Raw genomic sequence first — 11,024 nt, forward strand, 5'->3', positions numbered from 1 at the left:
AAGAAGATACTATCTAGGACTTTCATAGCCAGTGAAAAGCCAATGCCTGGCTTTAAAGCTTCAAAGAACAAGCTGAGTCTCTTGTTAGGAGCTAATGCAGCTGTTGAATTATTTCTTATTTTTAACAATTGCCACAGTCACTCCAGTCTTCAGCAACCACCACCCTAATCATTAGCAGCAAAATCCTCCACTAGAAAAAAAGTATAACCCACTGAAGGCTCAGAGAATCATTGGCATTATTTAGCAATGAAGTATTTTTTAATTAAGGTTTACACATTGCTTTTTTAAACGTAATTCTATTGCACACTTGACAGACTATTGTATACAGTAAACAAAACTTTTATATACCCTTTGAAGTAAAAAAATTTGTGTGACTCACTTTATTGTGATATTCACTTTATTGCAGAGTTTTGGAGCTGAACCCACAATATCTTCGAGGTATGCCTGTATGTATACACAATGATGCACTATTTGGCCATGTAAAATAATAATAATCTGTTATTCATGACAACATGGAGAAACCTGGAGGACAGTATGCTAAGTGAAATAAGCCAGAGAGAAAGACAAATACTACACAATCTCACGCATGTGGAATCTAAAAATGTTGATCTCATTAAAGTAGAGAATAAAATGGTGGTTACCAGAGTTTGGAGTGGCTGTGAAGAGGACTGGGGAGATATTGGTCAAAAGATACAAAATTATAGTTACATAGGAGTTATAAGTTCAAGAAATCTATTTTTCAACATAGTGACTATACTTAATAATGATGTATTACATTCTCAAACAATGTTAAGAATGAATATTAAATGTTCTCACCACAAAAATAACTATGAGGAAATGCATATTTTAATTAGCTACATTTAACCATTCCAAAGTGTGCAAGTACTTCAAAACGTCACGTTACATATGATAAATACATTCAATTTTATGTCTCAATTTAAAATAAATAATTTTAGAAAATTAATTTTTTAAATTGATATATAATACTTGCATATATTTATAGGATAAAAAGTGGTGTTTCAATACATATAGTGTGTCGTGATCAAGTCAAATATAATTACCTCTGGTTACAGTACCCAAAAAAATTGATCATCATCTTTAACTCTGACAATCTCTAGGTGTGAGAGAACAAAAGCTGTTTTCATCTTTAACAATGCTTTGGATCAAAGTTTGTCTTATCAAGAGCATACATTCTTCCAAATCTTTTTCCAAAAAGGAACATGTATTTTTAACATTTTAATTCCCCAATTGGTTGGCAGCCATATACCAACCAATCTCGTTAAACTTTCATGGCTTTTAGCTTTTCTTCTTTTCTAAACCAATAAATTAAAAAAAAAAAAATTATAGATCAAAGCCAATTAATTGTACCCTGGTATGCACAAAGTTAAGGACCGAGTTGTTTTATTTGAGTAGTCACACTGAGAAAACTCAATATTAATTCACTCTGTCCTCAAACAAGCATATTTTAAATGCAAATCCTTTTAGAAAACAAAGGGAACATAAGACAGTACTTGATTCTTTTTCCTAAATGCTTTTTCTTCCCTTCTTATTTATTTGAAAGAAGGATACATTAGATAACTTTTTTTATATCTTTAAGAAGATTGAATTTAGTGTTTGTACCAGGCACTGTGAAAAAAAAAATTGCTTTAAAAGACTCACAATAACAAGAAATACATTGAATCATTATTCTAATAGGGCACAAATACATTTGAATAAGTGATTAAATAAAAATTTCAAACAAGTTAATAAAAACATTGATGTTAACTTTAGTGAGATAACACTGATTGAAGAGTCTCTTCAGTAACGGGAGGGGAACAGAGTACTTTTCCAGAGGAAGGAACATAGCTCTAAGTCTCCAAGAATCAGTGAGTATTATGAGGCAAAGATCGAGCAGGGAGGTCAGCAAGTGCTAAAAGTGGAGAGAGTGGAAAATTCTGTTGTTATCAAGGGAGGAAGAGTAAAAACTTTGATGTGGACTAAATAGATATGGTGAGTGGTGTGGAGTAGGAATGAGGCAAGATTTATATTAAACTGCATGTCAAGAACTTCTGGTTTCTAGTCCAACATGTAAGGAACTTTGAAGCCATTACTGCATCCTAACAACAAGTAAAAAGCTGATCAAACTGAAAACTAAACCACTCTTCTTAGATTCACTAGAGACCTGAGGTCACAGAACAAACTGCTGTGGAGTTTGTAGAGAGGCAGCTACAGAGAATTCAACTTAACAGAGCAGAAACGTATTCCTGCTGGAACCAGTACCATGGTAGGAAAGCTTGAATTGTCATTGATGCTGGAGGCTCAGTGTGGACAAGCTTAAGATTGAAAATAAAAATAAAAGTAAAAAATTTTAGTGAGGCTTCTGCATTTTTTTGAGTTTTACCTTTAGCTCTACAAAGTTCTCAAGATGAAGATTAGAGCAAAACGTCTTCTGGCTTCTGGCATGGGGAGTAAAAGTAGCAATTTTAAAATACACCAGAGCATTCCATTGTTCTTAACAAGACCTTATCTTGAGAAAAACTATTTTGCCAGAGCCTAACCTACTGGGGTTTTAGCAGAGCCTAACCTATCTGGGGGAAAGAAGGTACCTAACTCCAGCCGCCACTAATCATCTTGTACCATATAAGGAGCAGAAAGAAAAAATTGAGATGCATTTTTGAAATTCACAGCACAGGAGCTGAGGCTCACTAAAAGAGTAAAATCTAAATATGGGGCTGCGGAAAGCTTCCTCTCCCTCTGCACCTTACCATGATGTTATAAAACTCTATTTTCCACATTTTCCTTTACCAGTGCATCACATCTGCTGTTCAGCAACAATAAAAATCATTATAAGGCATACTTGAGAAACAGAGCAATGGGGTGGCATAAATGTTGAAGTCATCAGATTCAGTTATGACAGAAATGTTGACATTATCAGACCATGAATATAAACCGTATTTGGTTAATATGCTAAGGGCTGTAATGAAAAAAAAAAAAAATACACAACATTCAAGAACAATGAACAATGAAAGCAGAGAAATTGAAATTATAAGAATACATAAAAAATAAATGCTTACTATAAAAAAAAAACTGTAATAAAAATAAAAAATGGCTTTGAGAGGATCATTAGTAGACTGGATGAGCCTAAGGAAAGAATCTCTGAGCTTAAGGATATGTCAATAGAAACATCCCAAACTGAAAAACAAGGAAAAAACAACACTGGAAAAATGCAACAGAATATCCAAGAACTGTGCGACAACCACAAAAGCTGTAATATCTACATAATTAAAACAATAGGAGAGCAAAGAGAGAAAGAAATAAAAGAAATAGAAGTAATAATGACCTAGAATTTCACTAAATGAATATCAAACACCAATCCACACATACAGGAAGCTCAGAGAACACCAAGTGGTATCAATATAAAAAACATCTCAACTGCAGAAAAATCAAAGATAAAGATCAAATCTTGAGTTAATCCAGTGAGAAAAAATACCTCTCCTATAAATTAGAAAATATAAGAATTAATCCAACTTCTCAAAAAAAAAAAAAATACAAGCAAGAAGAGATTAGAGTGAAATAATAAAAGTATTGGCAAAATAAAACAAAGCAAAACATACACACACACAAACCACATCACCCTGAATTTTTTAGCCTGTAAAATTACAATGCAAAAGTGAAGGAAAAATAGACTTTCTCAGACTTGTGAAAATTGCGGGGTTTGTCGCCAATAGATCTACCTTGCAAGAAATGTTAGAAGCTCTTTAGAGAGAAAAAAAGTAATGTAGGCCAGAGACTTGGAGCTGCATGAAGAAATAAAGAATATTAGAGAATGAATAAATTAAAGTAAGATTGTAAGTTTTAGTTTTCTTATTCCTATCTGATTTAATAGATAATGGTTTGTTCAAAATAAAAATAACAATAATGTAATTGATGATTATAGCTTTTTTTATAAGCGAAATGAATGGTAACAATGCTACATGTGATTAGAGGGAGGAATTAGAAATATGTTGTTATTATAAGGTACTTGCACTACTTCTGAAATTGCATTTAAAAGCAACCACTAAAAAAATGAAATAAAAATAAGCATAGTTGATACACTAAGAAGAGAGAAAACGGAATCATATAAAATGCTAAATTGAACCTACAAAAAGCAGAAAAAGAGAAGACAAAATAGGAACAAAGAACAAGGGCATCAAATAGAAAATATCAAACATGATAGATATTAATTTGACTATATCAGTGAGTACTTTAAATATCAATTGTCTAATAACACTAAGTTAGAAGACAGCAATTGTCAGGGTGAATGAAAGAGACTCAACTATGTGTTGCTTATAAGAAATCAACTTTAGGAACGAGTCCGCCGGATCGGTGACTGCGGAGAGCTAGGTGACCCCTGGCTGCCGCCATGATGGGCCACGAGTTTGGGAATCGGACGCAGATGCTGCATGTGATCTCCTACAGCTTGTCACCTTTTGAGCAGCGCGCCTTGCCGCACTACTTCACCAAAGGAATCCCCAACGTGTTGCGCCGCACTCAAGAGCCTTTCCTTGGCATAATGCCTCCGTTTATAGCATTTTATCTTATTTATACGTGGGGTACTCAAGAGTTCAAGAGATCCAAGGGGAAGAATCCAGCTGCCTATGAAAATGACAGATGAGCAATGCATCCGGATGACAGTTCCCTATCCTTGAAAGACCTTTCTCTGGAAGAGGAGTCTGCATTGTAAGGTCTTAAAGACACAATACATTTCCTATAGTCTGCAAAATAAAAAATAAAAATAAAAGAATAAAAATAAAAAGGAAAGAATAAAACTAAAAAGAAAAAAAGGAAATCGACTTTAAATATGAAGACACATCTAGATTAAAAGTGAAGGGATGGTGAAAATATGCCATACTAACACAGATGAAAAATCAGTAGTTGCTATAGTAATGTCACACAAAACACACTTCAGAGTTAGGATAATTATCAGGGATAAGAAGAGGCATTACAAAATGATAAAAGATTGACTCTCCAAGAAAATAACAATTCTTAAGGTATATGTATTTCACAGAATGCCAAAATACATGAAGCAAAAGCTGATAGGACTGCAATGAGAAATAAATGAATCAATTACTATAGTTGGAGACATCATCACTTCTCTATCAAAAACAGATCCAGCAGGCAGAAAACTAATAAGGACATACTTTAACTCAACACCACCATCAGTTAACTGGATGTAATGAATATCTACAGAATAATTCATTCAACAATGCAGAATACACATTCTTCTCAAACTTACATGAAATTATCACCAAAATAGACCACATTTTCAGACATAAAAGACAACTTAACAAATTTAAAATAATAAAGATCACGTAATGTCTACTCTCAGATTATGATTCAATCAAACTAGAAACCAACAACAGAAAGATAGCTGGAAAAAAACCTCTCAAAGTACTTGATTAGAAGACATACTCCTTAATTATGCAATAAGAATACAATTCTTAATTGAAGAAGAAATTTCAACAGAAATTTAAGGTATTTTGAACTAAATAAAAATTAAATACAACTAACAAAATGTATGAGATTCAGTGAGAGCAATGGTTAGAAAAAAATCGTAGCATGTAACAGAAAATAAATTTTTAAAAATCAATTATCTACATGTTCACCTTAGGAACCTAGACAATAAAATAACAAGTTAAATTCAAATAAAGCAAAAGAAAAAAAATTAGAGCCAAAATTAATTAAAGTAAAAATACAAAATCAATAAAGAAAATCTGTAAAATAAAAATTGTGTTTTTTGAAAAAAGTATACAATTGATAAGCTTCTAGACAGGCTAACTTTAAAAAAAAACAGAGAAAACACAAATTATGACTAACAAAAGTGAAAATGGTGCCACTACTGCAGATCTGATGTACATTAAAGAAATAATAAAGGAATACTACAAACAACTTCATGCCCCACAATTTAATAACACAGATTAAATGCACTAATTTCTTGAAATAAACAATCTGCTAAAACCTACCTAAGAAGAAACAGACACTCTGAATAGGCCTATATCTACTAAATAAATTAAGTCAATTATTAATAACATTACAAAAAAGAAACCACCAGACCTAGATGGTTTCACTGGTGAATTCTACCAAACACTTAAGTGAGAAATTATAAAATACCTTCCAGAAGATAGAAGCAGAAGGAAAACTTCCTAATTCATTCTATTGCTATGTAACCAACACCATCCTAACACCAAAACCAGACAAATATATTACCAAAAAAATCTAAGAACCAACATCTCTTATAAACATAGATGGCAAAATCCTCATCAAAATATTAACAAATTAATCCAAAAATGTATCAAAATAAGTATACATTATGACCAAATGAGATTTATTCAGGTATGCATGGATAGTTCAACATTCAAAATTCAATTTATATAATCCAATACATTAACAGGCTAAAGAAAAAAAAACTACATAATCACATCAGTAGATGCAGAAATAATATTTGAGAAAATTTAACACCTATTCATGATAAAAACTCTCAGCAAACTAGGAATAGAGGGGAACTCCCACAACTGGATAAATAACTTATAGAAATAATCTATAGCTAACACTATACATAATGGCGAGAAACTTGAAGCTTCCCGTAAATATCAATGTTTAGTCCATTTTCTGTTACTTAGAATAGAATATCTGAAATTGTCTAATTTATAAGGAAAGGAATTCCTTTCTTACAGTTCTGGAGGCTGAGAAGTACAAGGTCAAGGGACTATATCAGGTGAAAGTCTTCTTGCTGGTAGGACCGCTCTACAGAATCTCCAGGTGGTACAGAGTATCACATGGTGAGAGGGCTTAGCATGCTAATGTGCTAGCTCAGGTCTCTCTTCCTCTTCTTATAAAGCCACTAGGTCCCCTTCCATTACAAGCCACTAATCCAGTAATCTATCTATTAATTCATGAATGTATTAATTCATTCATGGGTGCAGAACCCTCACAATCCAATCTCCTCTTAAGGGCCCCACTTCTCAACACTGCCATACTGTGGACCAAGTTTCAACATGAGTTCTGGAGGGGACATTCAAACCACAGCAATCTAGAACAATGAAAAGACAACACCTCGCACCATTCTTTTTCACATCATACTACAAATCCTTTCTAATGCAACAAGGTACATAGATTGGAAAGGAAAATATAAAACTGTCTTTGTTCACAGATAATATGATCAACTATATGGAAAATCTGAAAGATCACAAACTCCCGAACTAATAAACAGTTACAGCAAGGTTATAGGATGTAAAGCTAATATACAGAAATCAACTGCTTTTCTACAGACACACACAATAAATAAGTCAAATTTGAAACAAACAAACCAAAAAAACATAAAATAAATAAATGATATAAACTTATCATTTTCATTTGGACCTCCAAAAATGAAATACTCAGATACAAATTTAACAAAATATGCATAATATGTATACTAGGAGAATTATAAAATTCTGATGAAAGTTATCAAGGAAGAACCAAATAAATGAGGAAATATTCCAGGTCCATAGATAGGAAGACTCAATATTGTCAAGATGTTTGTTTTTCCTAAGTTGATTGATAGATTCAATACATTCCTAATCAAAATTCCAGTAAGTTTTTTTTTTGTGAATATTGACAACTTAATTCCAAAATTCACATGGAGAGGCCAAAGACCCCAGAAAAGCTAACTCAATATAGAAAGAGAAAAAAAAAAAAAAATCAGAAGACGGACACTATCTGACTTCAAGGCTTTCTACAGACCTACTGCATGAAAATAGTGTGATATTTCCAGAAGAATAGGCAAATAAATAAATTAAACAGAATAGTAAGCCCAGAAGTAGACTCAGACAAATATAGTTAATTGATCTTTGACAAAGAAGCAAAAGCAATACAATGGAGAAAAGACAGTCCCTTCAACAAATGGCACTGGAATGATTGAACATTCATATTAAATAAAAAGGATTAATACACTGTTTACAAATATTAACTGAAAATAAATTATATACATAAATAGGAAATGCAAAACTATAAAACTCCTAGGAGATAACATTTTTAAATATCTGAATTCCTTTGGTTTTGCTGATGATATGTAGAGATAATACTGAAGCCATGGTTTTTGAAATAAATAATTAATAAGCTGAACTTTATTAAAATTTAAAACTCTGCTCTTCAAAAGACATTGTGAAGAGAGTGAGAATATATGCCAAAGACTGGAGAAAAATATTTGAAAAAGACATATCTGATAAACAACTATTACCCAAAATGTATTTTAAAAACTCACTTAAAACTCAACAATAACAATAATGCTTGATTAAAGATGGCCAGAAGATCTCAACAGGCACCTCATCAAAGAATATAAACAGATGGCAAATAAACGTATGAAAACAAGCTCCACATCATGTCCTTAGGGTACTGAAAATTAAAACAACAATGAAATACCACCAAACACTTATTTAAATGGTTGAAATTAAAGCACTGACAAAATTAAATGCTGGTGATGATGTGGGGCAACAAGAATTCTCATTCATTGCTGGTGGAAATTAAAAATGTTACAGCATCTTTGGAAGCCAACTTGTCAGTTTCTAACAAAACTAAATATATTCTGGCCATGGTATTCAGCCATTATGCTCTGTGGAATTTATTCAAATGAGTCAAAAATTTATATTCACATGAAAATCTGCACATAGACATATATGTAGCTTTGTTCCTAATTGCCAAAATTTCATTCGGTAGGTGAATTGATAAATAAACTGTTGTACATGAATACTTTAGAATATTATTAAGTACTAAAATTAAATGACTTATCAAGCCATAAAAAGACATGGAGGAAACTTCAATGCACATTGCTAAATTAAGGAAGTCAATGTGAGAAGGCTACATACTATATTAGTTCAAAATATGACATGCTACAAAAGGCAAAACTATGGAGACATTAAAAAGATCAGTGTTTTCAAGGGATAAGGGAACACCCATAAAATGCATAACATCAAGAAAGAACCTAATGTCAACACTATGAACTTTGGTTGGTAATGATGGCCGTGTAGGTTCAGTAATTGTAACAAATTTATCACCCTAGTGCAGGATATTGATAAGGAGGAGGTTGTATATCTGTGAGGATACTAAGTATATGATAATTCTCTATACTTTCCACTCAACTGGTCTGCAATCCTAAAACTCCTCTACAGAATAATGTCTATTTAAAAATTTTATGTCAAAGTACATGTTTAGTGTTCATTTGGCAAAAAATTGGAAATCATTACTACCTTTTGTACATAAAAAATGAATTCCTTCAAATCTGTTGCAAGATAGAAAATAACTCACCAACTGGTGAGTTAACTCACCTACCAATCTCATTAAGCCTTTCTTATTGTAACACCATAATATTGTGGTATTATGATTCGAATACTTCCTTTAATGAGAAGGAAAATTCAATGTATTAGTAGACACTTGATGTATCTGAATTTTTAGGCCCATTAATCTTGCTCTATTTCTTGGCAACAGATTACGAACTACTCTATAGCCACTGTGTTTGATTACTAGATTAATTGATGAGACTCTTGCCAAAATAAGCGAGTCCATTGAGCATTAGAATAAAGACTCCAAAATATTTTCCTTTGTTTAGTTTTATTTTTTAACAGAATTAAAGTCAGGTTTTTCCCTTGTCACCAGTGGTACCTTCTTCACTTCAGTTCTTGCTAAAAGTAAGAGATCTAAGTAGTAACCTCATAATTCTCCAGCTGAATTGAATCTTAGCTTTCAATGGAAATAATTATTTAACATCAAATATTCAAACCATTCTCTTTGTCATATCTCCAAATAAACACTCTATTAATTCATTTAATCCATAAACAATTATTTTTAGTATTATGTCTAAGTAGAGTACATTTTGAGTCCTTCAGAAATTCTGAAATAAATATGACATATAACCAAGGTGCTTAATATATTGTGAGCACTGACTAATCAAAACAGATACTCAAAAATCAAAGAAAATTTTGGCTGGTATTCTGCATAGTTCTTTCCAAGTGGAATTCACAGTGTAATGGGAAAAGAGAGAGGAATAAATGACTATAAGTAAGAAAAAACCATGTAATGTCCAAATTATCGCATATGCAAAAATAAGCAAACAGCAGAGAAGACAGTTAGAAAATTTTCAGAGAAAATGTAGGATTTGAGCTAAAAGTTGAAAATCAAAGAAAGAACAAAAAAATTATAAAATTGAAAAATAACCTCTCCAAAACCAAAATGGAAATATAATATAGATATAGCCATTAACAAAGTTATAGTATATATGTGGAACACAAATATTAAATGTTTGTCATGTCTATATATCAAGGATAGAAATAAACTTCATATATAGCCAAAAATTACTGTTCATTTTGGTGTATATAAACAAAACACTGCATGTATACATATGTAACAAACATGCATGTTGTGCACATGTACCCTAGAACTTAAAGTATAATTTAAAAAATACTGAAGAAATGTACCAGCCCAGTAGAAATATGCATAACTGAAACATGTTATAAATGAAGTAATAACTCTTCACCGATTAAGACTTACATTTTAAAACAGCATTTAAAACAGTATCTACAGATACTCATCTGTAGATTTAGGGAAAGAAAATAATTTGTGCATTACAGAGAGTATATTTCTGTAATGAATACATTGCTCAGGATTGATTATCTTATGCTGCCATGTTTAACTTAATTAAGTTTTCTTTTGCACTCACTCAAAATCTGCTCATATCTAGGTGAATCATTAGGACAGTTCAACGATTGATTTGATATCTATCTCCAAGTCCTATCACTTTCAACAAGTGGGCTACAGAATATGTTGACAGGGAAGTGGCCTGGAGAGCCCAATTTTATTCCCTTGATTCTGAAGATACACACTCAAGTTGTACTCACAATTATTTGGCCCAAACTCATACCTTGATTGCCCAGTGACTTCCAGAATGTTAAGAAGTATACCCAGCAAGGAGAGGGGAACTAGATACTGGTTTTCTCAAGTAATGTCTCCTAAAAATACACATTCATGACATCTAC

At 32.1% G+C, this 11,024-nt stretch overlaps 1 pseudogene; it reads left to right on the plus strand.

Annotated features, from left to right (window-relative positions):
- Positions 1-4,330: 4,330 nt before the first annotated feature.
- LOC112625362 lies at positions 4,331-4,633 on the plus strand (annotated as a pseudogene).
- The last annotated feature ends 6,391 nt before the right edge of the window (positions 4,634-11,024 follow it).

Source organism: Theropithecus gelada, chromosome 5, assembly GCF_003255815.1.
Source record: "Theropithecus gelada isolate Dixy chromosome 5, Tgel_1.0, whole genome shotgun sequence".
Taxonomy (NCBI): domain Eukaryota; kingdom Metazoa; phylum Chordata; class Mammalia; order Primates; family Cercopithecidae; genus Theropithecus; species Theropithecus gelada.